General features: G+C 42.9%; 1 long non-coding RNA gene across 1 annotated transcript; it reads right to left on the bottom strand.

Moving 5' to 3' along the window:
- Nucleotides 1-842: 842 nt before the first annotated feature.
- LOC307220977 lies at nt 843-21,849 on the bottom strand. The gene is made up of 3 exons (XR_013841242.1): nt 20,568-21,849; nt 12,986-13,133; nt 843-1,007 (listed from the first exon to the last, which is right to left on the bottom strand). It is a non-coding gene; the product is annotated as an uncharacterized lncRNA (long non-coding RNA).
- Nucleotides 21,850-22,164: the final 315 nt, after the last annotated feature.

Raw genomic sequence — 22,164 nt, 5'->3', positions numbered from 1 at the left:
AGGCCTCTGGGAACACTGAGGAAAGCTGCAGGCGGGTTCCCCCAATGAGGCTACCTCTTTGGGTGGTTTACCCTTTCATGACTCCCTGCAAGGTGGGCAGGTGTCAGATATAGTCTATTACCAATGCCTAAGCCAATACCACTCACATTTGCTGTAATCAATAAAGTTGTGGCCTAAATTTTGCCCATTAACCCTAAACCAAAATTCTGTGTCAGTGTGAATTTATTTCTTATGGAGGGCTGGTTTGGGGCCTTGACACGCAATTCTCTTGGAGCAGGGTAGAGAACATGTGGCTCTTCAGAAGCTATTAGACTCCTCCTACCATAAATACCAGGGTGCGGGTGGCGCTGTGGGTTAAACCACAGAGCCTAGGACTTGCCGATCAGAAGGTCGGCGGTTCAAATCCCCGCGACAGGGTGAGCTCCCGTTGTTCGGTCCCTGCTCCTGCCAACCTAGTAGTTCGAAAGCACGTCAAAGTGCAAGTAGATAAATAGGTACCGCTCCGGCGGGAAGGTAAACAGCGTTTCCATGCACTGCTCTGGTTTGCCAGAAGCGGCTTAGTCATGCTGGCCACATGACCCAGAAGCTGTATGCCGGCTCCCTCGGCCAATAAAGCGAGATGAGCGCCACAACCCCAGAGTCGGTCATGACTGGACCAGGGGTCCCTTTACCTTTACCTAAACACCAGCTAATGGTCAGGGGTTATGATAGTTCATCATCATTAGGGGGTCACACTCCTGTCTTACAGACCCTACTGGAAGAAAATGTTCTATTTAATATTTTCAAAAATCAGCAGTTAGGAAAACCTCTGGGGTCATATTTTAAGAACAGCTTTTATGGAATTGTATTTTATGAACAGCTTTTATGAACCATTTTCTTGAGTCATCTGAAGCAAAATGTTCTGCAGCCAACCTCTCACTACCCAATGGTGCTGTGATGTCATAATGTCCACTGGATGATCTTTGACCCATATGACTAATCCAGGAAGAGAGAAGAAACAAGCTGACCTGAAAGAGAGAGAAAAAGAATTTGTGCAAAATTCACACAATCTTAGTTATAGGGGACAGTGTGCCACCCCAATGAAATTGCTAGTTTCTACCCAGCATTTAAACTGAAGAATACTTAGCACAGTTTTGATATGCAAATTATGTAGATACTTCTACTCTTAAATGGGTCATACTTCACTTGGATCAAGACAAAATACACTCTGATTTCTATAATTGGCATTATCTTCAGTTTGGGAACAACCTATAGGGTTTACCATTACAGTGGTACCTCGGCTTACAGATGCTTCAGGTTACAGACGCTTTAGGTTACTCCGCTAACCCAGAAATAGTACCTCGGGCTAAGAACTTTGCTTGAGGATGAGAATAGAAATCGTGCGGCAGTGGCAGCGGGAGGCCCCATTAGCTAAAGCAGAACCTCAGGTTAAGAACAGTTTCAGCTTAAGAATGGACCTCCAGAACGAATTAAGTTATTTTTACACTTTACACTTTAAACCTTTATTAGGCATTATGCAGGTAAAACCATAAAAGGAAAATAACATATAAAAGCCTTGAGATATATATAGAAAGGCAGGAGTTGGCTACATACAAATATAAATATATACATATAGAATCAGTGGTTTTCCTTGTTAACCTGCTCCTTGGAGGACTGCTGCCAAAAACTCGGCTACCCCCGCCGTTACCCTTTGGTCAGCGTCGGATAGGTAGAGTCCCACACATTCAGCTTGCTGGGGTTCCAGACCACCCGAAAGGGGGGACAGCACGCGTTGACGGAGCGTACTGTACAATGGGCAATGAAAGAGGATATGCTCTACAGTGTCCGGGACATTCATAGAACATCTGCAGAATCTCTTGCTTCTGGGAATGTTTTGATATCTTCCCCAGACAAATGCTGAGGGAAAAACATTCAAACGGGCCAGCATAAAAGCCCTACGTTGGGCTGGGATTATTAATTTAGAGACGTAATTGGCTCTGCAATCTAAGATATTTAAATCGTAGAATCTGGGGGAGCAAATTTTGTTTACAGCTGCCGTAATATTTTGTCTCTCGACATCCTTTAGTCTAGTTAGGATATTATGGAGAATATATTGCTCATTAGAATTGTACAGGAGCTCCAGCTCGATGCCTAAAGATTCAATTTTTTTTTCAAGGTGCTGATACCATCTTGATTTATAAGGGTCTTTGAGCAAATCAGCGAGCAGACTTGATGGAGGGCAGCGAAAATGGCAGCGTAACCAATACTTTATTGAGGTGGACCATGCCCAGTATTCCATTGTGTGTATGCCTATTTCTGCACACATTGTTTCATATTTGATCATAAGAGGGAGTCCAAGAATACGTCTCAAAAAGCTGGAGTGAATCTTTTTTATATCACTGTTATATGCTTGGACCCATAGCGGGATACCATAGAATATCTGGGATTGCACTTTTGCTTGAAATATCTGATTGGCCGCAGGAATAAATTGATTACCTTTCTGATAATAAAAACGGGCAACTGCTGATGAGATGCACTTTGCCTGTTTTATGGCATTTGTGCGATGGGTTGCCCACCCTAAGTTGCTCTGGAATAAGATTCCCAGATATCTATGGATTTTCACTTGTTGGATTTCTTGCCCTCTTATTTTCCATTTCTCTAATTTCCAACCATTCGAGAAGACCAAAATTTTTGTCTTCTCATAATTTATAGAGAGTTTGTTACATTCGCAGTAAAGGATCAGTGAAGATATAAGACGTTTCAGACCCAAGCTCGTTAGTGATAGTAAGACAGCATCGTCTGCGTATAATAAGAGAGGAACTGGTTTCTGATTGAGTTTAGGGGCATGTGATTCTATTTTTTGAAGGTAATCTGGCAAGTCTGATAAAAATAAATTAAATAGAAAGGGGGCAAGAATACACCCTTGTTTTACCCCTTTCGAGTTTGGGATGTCTGAGGAGAGGTGACCTTTGGTGTTAAGTTTGACTTGACAGGTATTGGAAGAATGTAGATTTTGCATTAGAATCAATAAGCGCTGATCAATTTTTTAATTCTGTGAGTTTCCTCCACAACTTTGGGCGGTCAATTGAGTCGAATGCACCACGAAAATCTACAAAAGCAGCGTATATCTTAGATTGCCTTTGGGATCTGTATTTTTCAACCAGATGCATAAGTGTAAGACAGTGGTCTAGAGTAGAGCAACCTTTGGAGAAACCTATTTGTTCTTTCCCTGGTAAATTTAGATTTTTCATCCAGGTAAGAAGTTTAGATAAGAGGTGCTTAGCGTAGATTTTCCCTATCACTGATAGTAGGCTTATCGGTCTATAATTCCTTGGTTCTTTTGGGTCGCCATTTTTAAAGATTGGAATAATTATTGATCTTAACCATATCTCAGGTATGGTCCCATATTTATCTATAAGAGTAAACAATTGAGCTAAGGGTTCTGCCCACCAATCTATATAGGTCTTAAATAGTTCTATTGGTAGACCGTCTGGCCCAGGAGATTTCCCCGATTTGAAGTTTTTAACTATCTCTCTAATTTCCTCTTCCTCTACCCTTGGCCACTCCTGGAGTTTATTAATTTTATTTTTAATGGTTTCATTTCCTTTAAGTTCACCGTGTAGATTGTTAAATACAGATGTAAAGTATTGGGACCATTTGGATTCTGCAATTGGTGGCAGAGTTAGTTGATTTTCGGCTTTCAGTCCTCCGTACACTAGGCTCCAGAACGCTTTGTTGTTTTTACTCTGAATTGAGTCGAATAATTGTAGCCATTTTTGGGTTGCGTATTTCTGTTTCTTTTCGGCCAGAATATAATGGTATTTTCTTTTTTCATCAAGATAAGAGGGCTCTAGTTTAGTGCGATTATTTTTAAATGTTTGGCGCAGTTTTCTTTTTAGCTGGAAACATTCATCATCAAACCAAGGGCTAGCGCTATATTTAAGTTCCCAAACTTTAGGTGGAGTACTAAGCTCTACAAGCATTTGGAAGATTTCATTATAAATTTTAGGAATATCACAGTAGGAATTAGTGGTCTTTAAGTTGAATAATACTTGTTTTCTCAGGTTAGCTGTAAGTTTATGCCCCACTTCTGCACTCATTTCCTGGGACCATTTTAATTGGGTCATTTGTTTGTATTGAGAAGGTTCTATGATATTGTGCTTAGTTATTTTGGTTTCGTCCTTTAAGCTAATAGACAGCAATAATGGCTGATGATCGCTTTCAGTGCGCGTTCCAATTTTGAGGTCCATGATCGAATTTATAATATTATAAGGGACAAGGATATAGTCGATGACACTGCATCCTCGGGGGGAGAAGTATGTAAACTCCCCGCTTCTATCGCCATTTGTTGAACCGTTCACAATCTGCAAATTAAAGTTGTTACATAATTCAAGTAGGCGTAAGCCTTCGTTGTTAACAACCCTGTCTCTGGAGAATCGTCCTATTTTCAGGGCATGTGCGATATCATTATCAGTATTCCAATTTAGTTTGCTACATAGTTGTTCATTGTTGGTTCCCACTCTGGCATTAAAATCACCTGCTATTATCAGTGAGGCATTTGGGTATTTATCGGACAGATTTTCTATATAAAAGGTTAGTTGTGACCAATTTTCACTACTGATGTTGTTTTTGGTTGGGGGGATATAGACATTTACAAGTAGCAAAGAGTCTTTTTTTTGGGTTAAAAGTAGAGCTTGTGCAAGTGGTAAACATATTTCTAGTTGCTTGATTTCAAACCCTAAGTTGTCTTTGATCATACAACAGAACCCTGCTTTCGGCCGGCCCTTCGTGTTTGTTTTCAATGCGGGTTTCGTATAGGAGATGAATCCGTTAATATTAATATCTCTAGTTGACCATGTTTCTTGTAGGAGTATTAGTTCAAAATCCTTAAAGAAGTTCATTAGGTCTGGGTCTCCGTCTTTGTTTCCCCACCCTGCGATATTCCAGGACAACAGGCGTAGGATCCGTTTTTGGGTTGGTGGCTGGTTGACAGCATTTAGTCATTCTAGTTCTGTCATTAAGTCCAGCGAGGAATTTTTTCTTGTGCAGATACAGCCATTTGTCGCTTCTTTCGGTGGGGGACGTAATGGTGGATCTTTTAGATTCTTTTTTAAAGTGCGGGAAATTAGAATTTCCTCCCTTTCTTGATTTTCTTCCTTAACTGTTCCTTGTTCCTGAGAGATTTCTGTGGTTGGTGGGCTATTATGGACAGTAGGACTGTTTTTAGTCTCTACTTCCATTTCTTTGGCCTCATTAGGTGTTGAGCTCGGTGTGTCAGGTCTGTTGGAGGTCATCTTTTGTTCGGCAAAGTTCGAGTCCTTTGTGGTACTTAAATAAGGGGTACCTATTTCGTTTGGAGCTAGTATTTGATATCTCAGCCAGGAGTTTGTAGTCTCATTACTGGAGTTTTTCCTTGCCGTTTCATATTCTAAAGGCGGCTGGATTTGTAGCTCTGCATCTATACATTTGAAAGTTCCATTTGCAGCTCTCTTTTTGACTATGCATTTTGGGGAAAAGGCTGGCAAGTGTAAAGTTTGATTGTGTATTGTATCTACTGCATTTTGTTGACCTTGTCGGTGAATTTCAATGTCCACTGGATGATCTTTGACCCATATGACTAATCCAGGAAGAGAGAAGAAACAAGCTGACCTGAAAGAGAGAGAAAAAGAATTTGTGCAAAATTCACACAATCTTAGTTATAGGGGACAGTGTGCCACCCCAATGAAATTGCTAGTTTCTACCCAGCATTTAAACTGAAGAATACTTAGCACAGTTTTGATATGCAAATTATGTAGATACTTCTACTCTTAAATGGGTCATACTTCACTTGGATCAAGACAAAATACACTCTGATTTCTATAATTGGCATTATCTTCAGTTTGGGAACAACCTATAGGGTTTACCATTACAGTGGTACCTCGGCTTACAGATGCTTCAGGTTACAGACGCTTTAGGTTACTCCGCTAACCCAGAAATAGTACCTCGGGCTAAGAACTTTGCTTGAGGATGAGAATAGAAATCGTGCGGCAGTGGCAGCGGGAGGCCCCATTAGCTAAAGCAGAACCTCAGGTTAAGAACAGTTTCAGCTTAAGAATGGACCTCCAGAACGAATTAAGTTATTAACCCGAGGTATAGTAAACTGGGTGTTATTAATACCCTTAAATAGCTCGTGCGAATCTTGATAAAATGCTAACTCAAAGTTCAGAACTAAGGTTATTTCATATATAAAGGAAAATATCAGTGCTTGCGGATAAGACTAATGATTCAGAATCTATGCATCTAATGGAAGACATCCAAACCAGATTACTAACTCCTATATGCCTAGTTTTATGGTTATATGACTGAACCACTTCATCCTGCACTTGGTGACTCAGATTCAAATATGTCATCTCCCACCTGCAGTCTCAAATGGAGCAAGCCAAATGCTAGTTTAACAGTGAGAACTAATCCATGGGGACAAGGATGAAGTGATCGTGACTTGAAAAAGCAAGGACTTTTAAAAGAATAAATTTGAATATAACTTAACTACACTACACTTTCATACGTCATTAGGCTAATACTCTGCTTAAATATGGTTATCCATCATTTCCTGATTAAAGCTTTTGTGCTCAGTAACATATGCTTATGTGAAGCCAGTACGTCCCCCCATTATTTATGCCATCGATTTTTTGAAAAATATAGAGAGAGATATTCATTTGAGAAATTACTGTGCTTGCTGCAATCCTAATCCCAAATGGTGAGACTCCAATTACATATAATAGTTCAGGATAGCTGCTTGGTTAAACCACCATTTAAAAAAGATGGCACAACCTGCCTTGTTGATGCCACCCCTAAGTCTGACATAAATTTCCTGGATTATTTTCTTTTACTTTTCTATATGGTCTGTCTTTCCAGGCACCTATCACAAAGTTCCTCCCGCCACCAGTACTTGGCCCCTTTGAAACAGAACACAATACACCCTTTTTATTTATTCATTTTTAACCATCAAAATTGCGGCTCGGTAGCTTCGATTTTCCCCATACCCAGGATAAAGACTCTACACATGGCTATGGTAAAAGGACATATTTAGGAAAATACAACAAAGACAACATGCACCAAGCCAAACAAAATCTTGTGCCTCCTTCATCCAAGCTATTGTGAAGGGAGGCAAAACCATTTTCTCATAAAGGAAGCCCTAGGTGTTTGACCTGACAGGTGCCAGTGCCAGCCCCAGCCTCAACCTGGTCCTCAGTGATCATCAGCTGGCACCTGACAGGCTCCAAGATCATCACACCAAGCATCCCCTTCCTCAGCCGGTCAACAATAGGGGTCGGTTAGTGGAGTAACCACTACCCAACACCTCAGACTGCTGGTCATTATCTAAACCTCATACCTGCCCACACTAAATGCCAATAAACCAACCAGCCACATTAAGCACTATACATAAACTCCACCTCAAGGCAATCAAAACCCAGGCCTTTGCTTCTGAGCCAACACTCAAACCACTGCTGGCACAAGATCTCATATTGATTGATACCATCTCCCTACAAATTCCTAACAAGCATCCCAGCATTTAAATGTAGATGTCAACCAGCATGAGGCGGAGGGGAAATAGAGCTCAGCTTCATCTCAGAGCAGAATTGCCATGGGTACCAAGTTGTTCTGGAACCAATCAGTTGAGCAGATAGGAACATAATAGGTAGAGGTAAAGGATCCCTGGGCAGTTAAGTCCAGTTGAATTTGATTATGGGGTGTGGTGCTCATCTCTGCTTTCAGGCCAAGGGATCCAGCGTTTGTCTGCAGACAGCTTTTATGGGTCATGTGGCCAGCATGACAAAACCACTTCCGGTGCAACGGGACACCGTGATGAGTGCCAGAATGCATGGAAACACCGTTTACCTTTCCGCCACAGTGGTACCTATTTATCTATTTGCGTTGGTATGCTTGCAAACTGCTAGGTTGGCAGGAGCTGGGACAGAGCAACGGGAGCTCACCCCGTCGCGGGGATTTGAACCGCCAACTTTCTGATCAACAGGTCCAAGAGATTCAGTGGTTTAGACCACAGCACTACCCTATAGGAACATAATAACCACTGGAAGATAGGACCAAACCACTGATATGAATATGCGTCTCACTTCCCCCAGTGCAGGCTGCCTATCATCCAAGGAAATTTCAGTGACTGCTCTGTACCACAGACTATATTGAAATGGTTTGGATAAGGAGTACTATCTCATAGGGCCTGGAGTTGAGTCTCCATGATAAAATGATTTGGAGGAGCCTTGTTCTACATTATGCTGTTTATTGTGATTAGATCACAGGGAGCATGGTGTAGAGCCTTTTCCATTATAGTAGCCAGTGTCATCCTGGTATCTGATAAGCACTTCTTCATACATTCAACAGGTGCTACACAGCAGCACTTTCCACAAAGAAAATTCATAACGTGTTAAGCAGACCCACAAAGTGTGTGATGATTCTGAGCTGGCAGTCCTACCGCTCAAGCAGAACACCCATTCAGCTCCTGGTTGCAACAGGAGTTGGCTAGGTCTTCATGAGATGGATGTGAATAAAGCCGTGTCTATGATGTCTTGGCTATGTTCTGCTTCCTTGGCAGCAGCAGCAGCAGCTAGGAAGTTTCAAAAGAAGAAACTGAATAGATTTTTTAAAGGCTGTTTGATTAGCTTTGATTGACTTTCATCGTGCATTCTCTCTATTCTTCTCCTGATCAACTGACTATTAAAGCTAAAGAGACAAGCAGCGAAAACATATCAGATCCTAGATCCATTATATTTGTTGAGGTCATTAGAGAGATGAGCATATTAAGCAGACCAATAACTCTTAGGTCCATCCATTTCCGTTCAGCTATTTTAATTTGCCAGCGTATCTTGGCAAGGGAGGCTGCGGGTTTTGGATTCCTGCATTGATTCCAATTTAGATATCTAAAGTCACTATGGAGAGTCAATGCATTCTACAGTGCAAGGATGGGCAACCTCCAACGTATGAGCTGAATTAAGTCCACCAGGCCGCTCCAAATGGCAGCATGTTTACTCATGGGGCCCTGCATTTTGAACATATTATGGCAGGTGTTTTTGCTGGCTTCCAGTGTGTTTTCAGGCCCAATGCAAAGTGTTGTCTTTAACCTATAAAACATTATATGATTTAACCCCTGAACGTGGATGGTGCTGTGGGTTAAACCACAGAGCTTGGACTTGCCGATCAGAAGGTCAGCGGTTCAAATCCCCGCAACAGGGTGAGCTCCCGTGGCTCGGTCCCTGCTCCTGCCAACCTAGCAGTTCAAAAGCACGTCAAAGTGCAAGTAGATAAATAGGTACCGCTCTGGCGGGAAGGTAAACGGCATTTCCATGCGCTGCTCTGGTTCGCCAGAAGCGGCTTAGTCATGCTGGCCACAGGACCCGGAAGCTGTATGCTGGTTCCCTCGGCCAATAAAGCGAGATGAGCACTGCAACCCCAGAGTCAGTCATGACTGGACCTAATGGGCAGAGGTCCCTTTACCTTTACCTTACGTGAATGAAAATCAATTGTTGTTGTTGTTATTATTATTATTATTATTATTATTATTATGATGATGATGCTTAAATTCCACCATTTGTATTTTATGACCCCAGGGCAGGTTACACTATAAATATATTAAACAATCCATAAAATACATAATTAATTGTAAGTATTACTTGACTACCCAGGCCTTAAGATCATCTCCAGAGCCCTTCTCACAGTGCCTCCTCTGTCAGAAATGTGAAATGTGGCAACAAGAAAAAGGGGTGACTCCCAGCCTATGCAACACTCTCCCCCAGGGAAATTTACTTGATATCTTCTGTACAATCCCTTCAGTGTTATGCAGAGACAGTCCCCACCCCCCATACAAGAATGTGTGTGTGTGTTAGTAATTTTCAGTTTTCACAGGGGAAAGGATTTTAGGGTTTACAGCTAACATCTCCCTCTCAATGACAGTTTTATCGTGGTTGCTATTGTTGTTTCTAGTACTGGGAAGCATTCCCGCCCCCCATCTATTGTTTTGTGTAATGGATGGGTGGGTCATTGATGTTTTTATATGAGATGTAATTGTATTTTGTATTTTAAATCATATTTCTTATTTGTATGTCGCCTAGAGGCTTCTGTGTAGGCAATGCACAAATCAAATAAATCATCATTATCCTGCTAAGAACAACTGTGCTTGCATTTCTCCAGTTTCATGGAGAACCAGCTCTCAGATAAGGCAGAAGTGTACAAAAAGCCACTTCATACAAGTAGTCCTAGAAGATAGATAGGTAGATAGGTAGATGATGATAGATAGATAGATAGATAGATAGATAGATAGATAGATGATAGATAGATAGATGATAGATAGATGATAGATAGATAGATAGATAGATAGATAGATAGATAGATAGATAGATGATAGAGATAGATAGATAGATAGATAGATAGATAGATAGATAGATAGATAGATGATAGATAGATAGTAAGTATATGATACTTTATTCACGATACAGTGGTGCCCCACAAGACGAACGCCTTGCAAGACGGAAAACCCGCTAGACGAAAGGGTTTTCCGTTTTGGAGGCGCTTCGCAAAATGAATTTCCCTATGGGCTTGCTTCGCAAGACGAAAATGTCTTGCGAGTTCCTGCGGTTTTTTTTTCCTCCCCCCCCCTTTTTCTAAGCCGCTAAGCCGCTTATCAGCTGATCTGATAAGCCGATAAGCCGCTAAAAGCCGCTAAGCCGCTAATAGCGCTAATCCGCTAAGCCGTCAATGGGCTTGCTTCGCAAGACGAAAAAACCGCTAGACGAAGAGACTCGCGGAACGGATTAATTTCGTCTTGCGAGGCACCACTGTATATGAAAAACAAGTGAATTGCACACTCCTTAGAATTATTCCATCTAGAATGTTCTTAAAACTGTAAGATACGCTCACAACATTCATTTGAAATCCCAACTGTGTTATAAAGAAAGGCGGAAGTGGAAACATTTAACTAAGCAGTTCCAAATCTATTCCATCTCTCTCTCTCTCTCTCTCTCTCTCTCTCTCTGTGTGTGTGTGTGTGTGTGCAAAAGCCACAGCCAATACGGCTTGTATATTGCCCTCTGCTTCTCCTCCCTAAATTAGTCACACGGGGGCTCTCACCCAATCAAGGGTCATAATCTGATCAGCCTACCAGATGACATCGATTTGGCCAAGTGACAGTAAAGGAGGATCCAAAGAAACAGGCAAACCCATTGAAACAAACAGCCAGCCTTCAGAATTGCCAAAAGTGTTTGCTAAAGAATAGTTTCAGCTACGCTAAATAATATGAATGAATGAATGAGCCCCCAGTCTTTCTAGAAGCCCTTTAAAAATTCCACAATGCTCTACTAGGTTAAATGCTAAGCATGTTAGAGAGATACGTTTGTTGGAGGGGTTGGAAAAACGGTTCCTCCACATATCTCTTCCCAAACTCAGGGCAAGCAAAGATCATCCCTCCATGAGTGAAAGATTGTGGTTCACTGGCTCCATTTGTCATCCTACTTTATCCCAGTCTTAAATTAATCCATTAGGCTTCAGCATATCCCAAGATAGGACAAGTGCTGGATGAGCCACAGCTTGAAGAGCATCTGAGAACGATATCTCAATAGAACAGCATTCCCTTGTGACGCATTTAAAGTGGTTGTCTAGGCAGCTGGGCTGCCCATGTAGCAATGTTATATCCGGCATTGCAAAAATATTTATAACATGTTGAGTCATTAAGGGCTGGGCTGCACGAATTAATTTATATGATATGTCATAGCATTATGTAACTGTTTGACAATGGACCTACGCCTTCCTCCTCGAAACTGCTGAGCATCACTATCACTGATTATTTGACCAATGGTGCACATGTACTGTACTTAACTGGGTGACAATGGGTATACAGTGGTACCTTGGGTTAAGAACTTAATTCGTTCCGGAGGCCTGTTCTTAACCTGAAACTGTTCTTAACCTGAGGTACCACTTTAGCTAATGGGGCCTCCTGCTGCCGCCACACCACCAGAGCACGATTTCTGTTCTCATCCTGAAGCAAAGTTCTTAATCCAAGGTACTATTTCTGGGCTAGCGGAGTCTGTAACCTGAAGCATATGTAACCCGAGGTACCACTGTATCTTGTCTTTGGGTTTCAGTATATGGAGAATACAAACTCACTGGTCATCACTGGAGCCAGTGTGGTGTAGTGGTGAAGAGCGATAGACTCGTAATCTGGTGAACTGGGTTCGCTTCCCCGCTCCTCCACATGCAGCTGCTGGGTGACCTTGGGTTAGTCACACTTCTCTGAAGTCTCTCAGCCCCACTCACCTCACAGAGTGTTGTTGTGGAGGAGGAAGGGAAAGGAGAATGTTAGCCGCTTTGAGACTCCTTCGGGTAGTGATAAAGCAGGATATCAAATCCAAACTCTTCTTCTTCTTCATTTTCGATGGGATTGTTAGGGACAACTTTGGGGGCAAGCGCCTGGAGTAGTAAAGTTAGGGTTTCAATTTCTGAAATATTAACCCGAGCTATTATTGGCAGTGTTATTAGTCTGACAACCTGAAGAAGGAGAATCTGGTCAGCTATTACCTTTTTAATTCTAGGTATTTTAAGCAGCCATTGAGGGATTACAAAAAAAAAAAAAAAGGGGGAAGTTGGCTTTTATGGCAGAACAGTTATTTTCAGGAATATGCCTGAATGTCAGCTAATAACACTGCCGGTAAAAACTCAGGTCTAGACAGTGCTCCATCAAGCACTTGCAGTTTACTCTTCCATCTGCAGAAACCCAAGAGCCAAAGTTAATTCTGTACACGTTGCTTTCCTAAACACTGGGAGATCATCTCGGCACGCCATTTTGCCTGTGGGAACCAGGCAATGGATTCTTGCCACTGAGCAAATTGTCACAACCGCATTATCTCCTGATAACACAAGGCAGCACAGCTTATGTCATTCAGACGGGCACCCGGAATATTCTATGTAAAGGCTTAAATTGAATAATTCCCCTCCAAGGTACAGCATTTCATCATGTTATTACCTTTGCTATTCACTCTTATCACGCAAGCATTTCCCTGCAGCTCTTCTTAAGATGCACCCATTCTAGGATAGCTTGAATCATTGCGTACAAGTGATGCAGTTTCCATTTAGTGTGTTCATTCATCCACCACAATTACTTCTAAGCAGTCCTAAGAATTATGCAACAAAAAATTGTGTTATTGAAAGTGAGAGAGAGAGAGACAGAGAAAGATTGGTCTGCCGGGAAGCTGTTAATGGAACACCCTTTCTCAACTACATCATTAGCTCGATTGGGAATGAATACCCATTTTCCAGGCAAAGTTCTCTCTTTTGTTTGAGAAAGAAAAGTGATTTACAACACAATTCTCTGCATGTCTACTCAGAAAGAAGTCAGATTGAATGCACTAGGTCTTGCTTCTGTGTAAATATGTTTAGCATTGCACTGTTAATTATTTAAAGCCACTTTGGCTGTCGGTTCTGCATTTTAACATTCCTACTTAAAGTTGGGAAATTGTACCAAACACATTCTGTTTATCTTAAGGCAGTGTTCGTGTTAAAGCCACTTCCAAGCTGGAGAGGAGGTGGGGTTGTGGGCTTCACACCTTCCCCACGTGCGCGGGGGCTGTAGGCCAGCCCCCGCGAGACTGGGGGAATCCTCGGACACGTCATCTCCTTTGCCAGCCAATCAGCTGGCCTGGGAGGCGTGGCCAGTGCTATTTAGGGCTGACACGGCCAATGATTTCCCTCTTTCTTTGCTCCAGCTGCCCCGGTTTCCCACCCTCCCACCCTTTCAGGTTTGGCACTCTGACATTGCTATGGACTTCGCTTGGTCGCCATCAAGGGGCCTGGTAGGAATTTTTTCCACTTGGCAAATTGGCACCAGCCATTTGGTTTTTCACCTGCCTCGTAGCAAATCGTCACAACCTCCTCAGCACTGGCGGTTAGGCATTGGTGAGGGTATTGTTATGCAGATGAGAGGGGGGAGGTAGCGCCATCGCCTTCCCCCATATCGAAGGGTAGTCTGGTAAAGGATTCCGGGGGGGGGGCGTTGCCCTGTCCGAAGCCTATGGAGGTGTGGGCCTAAGGCACACCCCTGAGCGGTGACCCCGGGGGAGCTCCTAGTTGATGTGCATCAGCAGGACTCCCCCTACTGGTGGTAAACCCTTCAAGCAATCAGGCTGAAGCCGGTTAGTCGATAGGACCAATGCCTAAGCCAATATTGCTCAATTCCTGTAATCAATAAAGTTGTGGCCTATTTTCGCCCATTAACCTAAAATATTGGTGTCTTGTATCTATTTCTGATGGGGAGGTGGGAACTCGCCACGCACTTCTGCATATATAATGTTGCTCTGGTTGAATGTTTGGGGGGTTTTCATTGCCTGCTAGAAAATCTCTAATGTGGACAATTTGAGAGGAAAAGCTTTTGTAATGTATCGTTTCCCTTTTTATTCTTCTTTTGTTATTGCTTACTTTTCATATTATCCCAGAAGAGAAGAGCTGAATACAGCTCAAAATGTACATGGCTTCATGTTATTATTATTATTATTATTTTGTAATCTATAGGGATGCATGAATCTGTCAAAGCTGGTTTCTCTCAGTTTCTCATTTTTCCATCCTCAACTTTAGTTTGCTGTATTCCATAACAGTTTATGATTTATATATATAGCAAATTTCTTCCTGAAAATCTGCCAGCATTTTAGTGTGCATTTCTAATACACACATTTGATTTGTACAGGTAATTCTGCATAATATGCAAATATTTTTCTTTAATATAGTGCATTTTCTATGTTGTTGTCCCATAATATATGCATTTTAGAACACATTACTTAATTAGAGACATAGAATTAAGAGACATAGCTGTGTTTAAGTCTGCATGGTCAGATTTCTGGAGGTATGAATTTCTCTTCCATCTCTTTAAATTCCTAAAAATTTGCCTTTGCCTTTAAATATTAGCCACACTAGTCATGGTAGAGAACAAAGAGAGACACAGATAATAGGCTTGTAGCTGAGGTAAAGGGACGTGGGTGGCGCTGTGGTTCAAACCACTAAGCCTCTGGGGCTTGCTGATTGGAAGGTTGACGGTTTGAATCCCCGCAACAGGGTGATATCTCTTTGTCCCAACTCCTGCCAACCTAGCAGTTCGAAAGCACACCAGTGCAAGTAGATAAATAGGTACCGCTCCAGCGGGAAGGTAAACAGTGTTTCCATGTGCTCTGGCTTTAGTCACGTTGTTCCGTTGCACCAGAAGTGATTAAGTCACGCTAACCACATGACCCAAAAAGCTGTCTGTAGACAAACGCCAGTTCCCTCAGCCTGAAAAGCGAGATGAGCTCCACAACACCATCCAGGGGTCTTTTAACTTTTTACCTCTAGCTGACGAAGGAGCCGTATGCAGAAACTGAATGCGATTTCAGTTACATCTGTAAATAGGAAATTGTTATAACTTTCCTGTTCTTTTGACATCCTAATGCTAGTTACTATTATTATTTTGTTTGCATGCTTTGGGGGGGGGCAGGGTGGGAAACCATAAATAAATAAAGAAGCAAGCAAACTAAAGTCACGTGTCATTCACCTTGTGTGTACTAAAGGTAAAGGTAAAGGGACCCCTGACCATTAGGTCCAGTCGTGGCCGACTCTGGGGTTGCAGCACTCATTTCACTTTATTGGCTGAGGGAGTTGGCGTACAGCTTCCAGGTCATGTGGCCAGCATGACTAAGCTGCTTCTGGAGAACCAGAGAAGCGCACGGAAACGCCGTTTACCTTGCCGCCAGAACGGTACCTACTTGCACTTTGACGTACTTTCAAACTGCTAGGTTGGCAGGAGCAGGGACCAAGCAACGAGAGCTCATGGGGATTCGAACCGCCGACCTTCTGATAAGCAAGTCCTAGGCTCTGTGCGTACTATGCAACTTAAAATGTGTATCCCTTAGCCATTTTGCATTTACTAACTAGACGGCTCTGGAAAAGCCTGATTTGATCAGCCTCATGAATAAATAAACCCTATTTGGAAAGAATGGCAGATGAAGATGATGGATTTTTCGGAGCTAGCCAACCTAACCGGAAGAGTCCGCGACCAGAAGGAGGAGGAATATCAGGAAGAATGGAATAAATTTAATGATTATTTAGTTAAATTTGTTAAGTTAAATTAACCAGAAATAGCTTGCAGATACTTAATAGGCCTAGGATTTTATTTATGTTAAGTGATGAATTAATATGTTTAATTATATAAGGTGAAGATTTAAGGATGTTAATGTTTAAGTTAAATTTCATAAAAATTGGGATTTGGAAAACCATTAAAAGGACATGCAATGAAATTCAACCAAGGGGAAGCGAGGAAGTCACTTAACAAAGTTAATAACTGTAATTTTCAGTAAGGCTATGATTTATGTTTGTTATGTTTGTTTGTTTGTCTTGTGTGTTTGTTTGTTTGTTTATAATATTGTGAAAACCAATAAAAAAGTAAACCCTATTTGAAAAATCAGTCTTCTGCAGCTCACCTTTTAGCAAGACTGCTGATGGCATCCTGCCAGCCACTGCTGACATTCTCTTTAAACATTTCTTGCATCAGGTTCCGAAGCAGTCGCAACTTATCCCATGTCAAGGGCAGTAAATGCATCATTTTAAATATGTCTGAAACCTCTGCTAAATAACCATATCAGCATGAAGCTGATAAAACGGTGGGGTTTCCTCCCCGTCTTCCAAGATGTAATGTGCCTAGATGATGTGTCAAGATTAAGCTCTCCATGCTGAAGCAGAGCTTGCCACAAGGTGACAACAGAGTTCATCAAGCTGCAAATGAATTCAGTCTCTTCCTTTCCGAAGTATCTTTAGCATTGAACACTGTAGGAAACATAGGGCTGCCATACGTCCGGATTTTCCCATTCCTGGGATTTCAAAGGTGTAATTGATGTCTGGGGGGAATTTCCAAAATGTGGTGCTTTGTCCTGGATCTTAGGCAAGTCAATCAAAAAAATCATGTTTCGATTTCTTTGGGTTTTCCGGGGGGGAAATTGAGGTCTTCCTTAAAAAACTTCTGGAGTGTCCTGACTTTTACTTTTTGAAACATGGCAACCCTAGGAAATGTACAGTGGTGCCCCGCAAGACGAACGCCTCACAAGACGGAAAACCCGCTAGACGAAAGGGTTTTTCGTTTTGGAGGCGCTTCGCAAAACGAATTTCCCTATGGGCTTGCTTCGCAAGACGAAAATGTCTTGCGAGTTCCTGTGGGTTTTTTCCCCTTCCCACCCCTTTTCTAAGCCGCTAAGCCGCTTATCAGCTGATCCGCTAAGCTGCTAAAAGCCGCTAAAAGCCGCTAAGCTGCTAATAGCGCTAATCTGCTAAGCCGTCAACGGGCTTGCTTCGCAAGACAAAAAAACCGCTAGACGAAGAGAATCGTGGAACGGATTCTTTTCGTCTTGCGAGGCACCACTGTATTTTGCAAACCTGTCTTTTGCAGTTCTCGTGTCCTAGAATGTGATGGGTGGATAGTCACGACTATAGTGAGAGGGTCACTTCCCCTCCAGCCTGAGAACTGATTTATTCTTCTTTCTTAGCGAAAAGTTGTTGCGATGGTGGTAAGCTGAAAATGCCTAGTCTGGTCACTTTAACAGCAGCAGCACACACCATGGCCCTGATTCAGGCACCGTAATGTGCAGCAAGGCATTCATAGCAGAGCTGGCAACTTGAGCAGAAGATGGGGGGGGCAATGACACATGCATGATGGGATTCTGGGAGGAGCCAAGGGGTGGAGCCAAAGGTGGCAGCAGCAGGCTACAATGGCTGCTGGCTCCTCCTTTCTGGCGCTTAGCCTCCTCTTCTTCTTCCTACCACTGCCACCGGCCTGGGGCTGCTTCCCCCTTCCTTTCCCTCAGGATAAAGAGGAGCCAACAGCTACTGAAGCCACACCACATGCAGCTCCCCACACAGCCTCGTCTGCCCCCCTGATTGTTCTCAATATTGGGGGGTGGTCGTCCAAATATTTTATTGGGACATGGGCCCATTCAGTTGGTGTCTATGAATCATAGCCCAGGACAACTTTTTGAGAAGAAGGAGGGACAGTCAGACTCTCTTGGGAGGTGGCAAGCTCTCCTCCATTGAAGGTGTTTAAGCAAGAAACTAGGTGGTTGTCAGTCAGGTATGCTATAGCTCAACACTCTTTGACCTGGTATCTTTCATATGTTTTGGACTACAACTCCCATCAGCCCTAGCCAGCATGGCCTATGGGTTCCTCTTCTTTGGCGATCACTCATAGCCGAGTGAGGTTATCTTCCATGAACACAGTTTTAACAGTGAGTCCGTAAGTGACTGTGGAGGCCAATTCTGGATCCACACGTCCTTCCACAGTGGGGACAAAGGTTTCCGGGTGGGAGTTGATCACGGTGTGGATTTGCCAAGCATGCCTTCCTCTTTAATCTTTAAACTTCTTTTGTTGACCATTAGCATTACACTTTCCAGTTTCGAGTTTGGAATAGAATAGTTGCTTTGGAAGACAATAATCAGGCATCCACACCACATGACCAACGAAGTTCATGTTGAAGAATCATTGCATCCCTATGGGTAGGGATGACTGGAATTGTAGTCTAAACCATCTGTAGGGCATGAGGTTGAGGAAGGCTTACACTGCAGATCCTACACTGGGCTGGGTGGCTTCCAAAGTCTCCTCCATGATTCTATAGCTTGGGTCATGTGTAATTTCAGCCTTGCAGTTGGAGGTGTGAATTGACTCAGTTGAAAAGTTTGGGGTGATTTCAGGTGCTGTGACTGTTCCAACTGTGACAGACCAGCCATACTTACGACATTTTTTGATATTAGAATCAATATATGATGACCATGCATGTGTGAACCAGCAATTAAGAATTAATTGTTGAAGAAACATTCCTATTCTTTACATGTTGCTCATTATGTGTATAGCAAATGTGTGTAGCAAAAACTGAATTCAGGTGCAACTTTCTAATTGCTTTTTACCCACCAAAAAGCTTTGCAGCACCGAAGAATAATATCTGTCAAATGGTGCCTTGTTTTTCTTTTAACTTTCCCAGCATGACCCTCAGGGATGAAAAATAAATACATTTCAAACAAAATCCTGGAACAAGAAGTCCCATGAAAATCCTAAGAATTACAAGCCACGGTTATGAAAATTATTGTGTATTTTTCAATAAACCCCAAGTATGTAAAGGGCATATTTCAAATACCACAGCTAAAGTACATAAAGCTATACAGGTTAGACCATCAGTTGCTGTAATTCATCATAGCTTTATTGACTTCTGTGGCCAAGCGGCTGAATATATCTTTTGTAACAGTATATAACTTGCTTCTTAAAACTTCTTCAGTCCCATTTGCTTCCTATTGAATTAGTTATATGCTTTGGTTTCGGAAATGCACGTTGCAGCTAAGGTGAACTATTGAGGCCATTTCATAAGGCTGCATAGCTCTTTGCAAATACAATAACCAAACACAGAGGGCATTTTAAAAGCTCGCTTTTGCAGGGGCAGATCATCAGTGCCTCCCTTCCAGAAGTCTGGATGACAGAGAGTCTTCTCAAAACTGGGCAAGGGCTGAGTGCTTTGCTTGCAGAAGGTCCCTAGCATCTCCTGGCATGGCTGAAAATGTCCATCGTCCAAAACCCTGGAGAGACACTGCTAATTGGTGTCACAGAGCGTGCCAATCAGTAATCACACAGTCCACAGTTGAAGTTAACTCTTTATTAGCAAAAACTCAATCTCCACAGACTTTGCAGAGTTTTGGGCCTAATATCAGGCTTCAGTAACTCAGCTTCCTTCCCACCCCCCTCCCTTTGGCAGTAGATAAACAGAACAAAGCGAAAGGAGTCTCTTATCAGTTAGAAATTTTAATGATCACAGCAAGAGAACAAAGAAACCATTCCTAGGAATGAAGGTGCTCCCAATTAAGGATTTCACCCACTTCCTCCCTTGTCACCCATGTCACTTCTGCATCTTTCAACTTGATCGTGCAACCACTGTGCTTTCTGTGCTGCCACCTTATCTGCTCTCTTCGACCTTGGGCTGAGCAGATGGACGCTTTCCAGCAAAAGTGAGTCTGCTAACTCTCTCTCTCCCAGTTCTTCTTCTTCTAGCTGTTCACCACCCAGTTCTTCCCAACTTCTGTCTTCTGAACTATGCCCCTCTGCAAACCACTGTTCCAAATCTATACAGTCCCACTGCTCCTGGGAAGATTCAGGATCCTGCTCAGGAGCAGGGGGAGGGGAAGTCTCCCACGATTCCTCCTCAGTGCAGCTCTCCTCAGCACAGTCCCTGACACCTATGGAGCACAGCAGCTCATTTCCGGTGGGTCTTCCTCCATTAAATCAGTTGCTTGGCCCTCATTCTCCTTGACCTCTCTGCTGCCTTTGATACACTAGATCTCCCTCTCTTCCCCTTCCGTCCATCCACCCTCTCTCCAACTTACATCCAAAATCTCTCTTATTCTGTCCTTAGATGCTTCTTTTCCTACCCCTCTAATTAGGAGCCTTTCTGAGAAGCTCTGTCTCTGCTTTCTCTCTTTCTACTGGACCAAATGACCAAGCATAAGTTAAGAGTGGGGTGGGGTGGAACTGTCTTCCTGACACTGGTGTCACTACAGCTTACCTGGATGGGGGTGGGGCAGGGTAGCAGTGAGTTTGGGGCTGTATGGATGCACAACTTGTAGGAACACCAGGTTGGCTCCATGGATTTCTTTCTATGTCCTGGATTCTTCAGTACCCAACATCCATCATGCACGCAAAGTTTATTCTTCATATCTAGCTGTTTATAAAAGGGGAAGGTAGCCTTATTTTTCTTTTCAAAAATTGTTTCATCCTCACCAGTCTTTCTTTGGACAGAAATCTAATAAAGTTTGTTTTAGAGAGAGAGAGAATGACTTTGTGGCTACTTTGACAGGTCGAGGTGCAGCTTAGCTTGTCAAAAGCAGACGTACCCAGACACACCGTGTCAACTTTTGAGCTGGTTTTAATGTATGTCCAGAAATTATGACACCTGAGTTATCAAAAGGAGACAGTTTCAGAATTACCTGGTCTATTACTCAGTTGTACTTGAAACAGCAGCAGGGGGGAAATTAGCTATGCATCATCCACCTCTGTGATTTGCTTTCTCAGAACCAACACCTCCTCTTTGAAGTTTATTTTAAAAGAGCTTTAGGGTGACAACGGTTGGCAAATGGCTGTCTGATCTCATCATACCTAAAGTTAGGCGTAAGAGGATTGCAAATTCAGCTTTTACTGACATTGTGGACAACATTATTATTATTGGGAAGATCATTTTTGTCATTGAGAAAGTCATGGAAACATAAAGAGCATATTTGCAATTGTGAAGTGACACTTTCCATTTACACATCAGCCAACAAAAAATGCTGTTTTACAGGCAGGAGAGGAGATTCTAAGTCTTAAGAAGCCTTATTCAGCAAGCACTTTGATAATAATTATGTCATAGCAGAGACCAATTTGACTGAGCTGGGCCCTCTGTCAGAGACCTGCTGCATACCCAATTGAGAATGTGGACCAACAGCCATTGTGGGAGGGCATGTTGCTCAGTTTCTCTCTTTTTCAGGTGGGCAGAATCCGTACAAAGCCATGTGAGTCTGTAAGGTGCATTCATGTGAAGACATAATGTCAAGGCCTCTCCCTTCCAGGCAGGGCGCATCAGCGAAAGGTCACAACACCCAGCCTCTGCTTTTTAGGTAGGAAAATCATCATTAAGTTACAATCACCAGTTTCTTTCCTTCAGACAAAATGCACCAGCACAAGATCACAAAAGCCAGGCTCTCCTCTTCTGGAAAGCAGCCTCAACAGAAGGTCACAGTGACCTTGGAAGTCACAATGGCCGGTTTCTCTTCTAGCAGCAGGCAGCATCAGAATTGAATCACAATGGCCAGTTTCTCCTCTACAGGGAGGAGAGCATCAGAATGAGGTCACAATGGCTAGCCTCTCTCCTACAGGCCGGGGAGCATCAGAATGAGGTCACAATGGCTAGCCTCTTTCCTACGGGCAGGGGCGCATCAGAATGAGGTCACAATGGCTAGCCTCTCTCCTACAACCAGGGGAGAACCACATTGCCCAGTCTCTCTCACACTGTTCTAGACAGCAGCAGTACTACTGGCACAGTGCCTCTTTGTCTTTTACTGAGAGGGGCAGGAGCAGATGGGCACCATCTCACTTCTCTTCTTGAGGTGGGTAGCTGCAGTATGTGG

Source organism: Podarcis cretensis (genome assembly GCF_951804945.1).
Source record: "Podarcis cretensis genome assembly, chromosome: 7".
NCBI classification, from domain to species: domain Eukaryota; kingdom Metazoa; phylum Chordata; class Lepidosauria; order Squamata; family Lacertidae; genus Podarcis; species Podarcis cretensis.
Note: the sequence above shows the minus strand (reverse complement) of the source record. Positions and strands in the feature narration are given on the sequence as shown.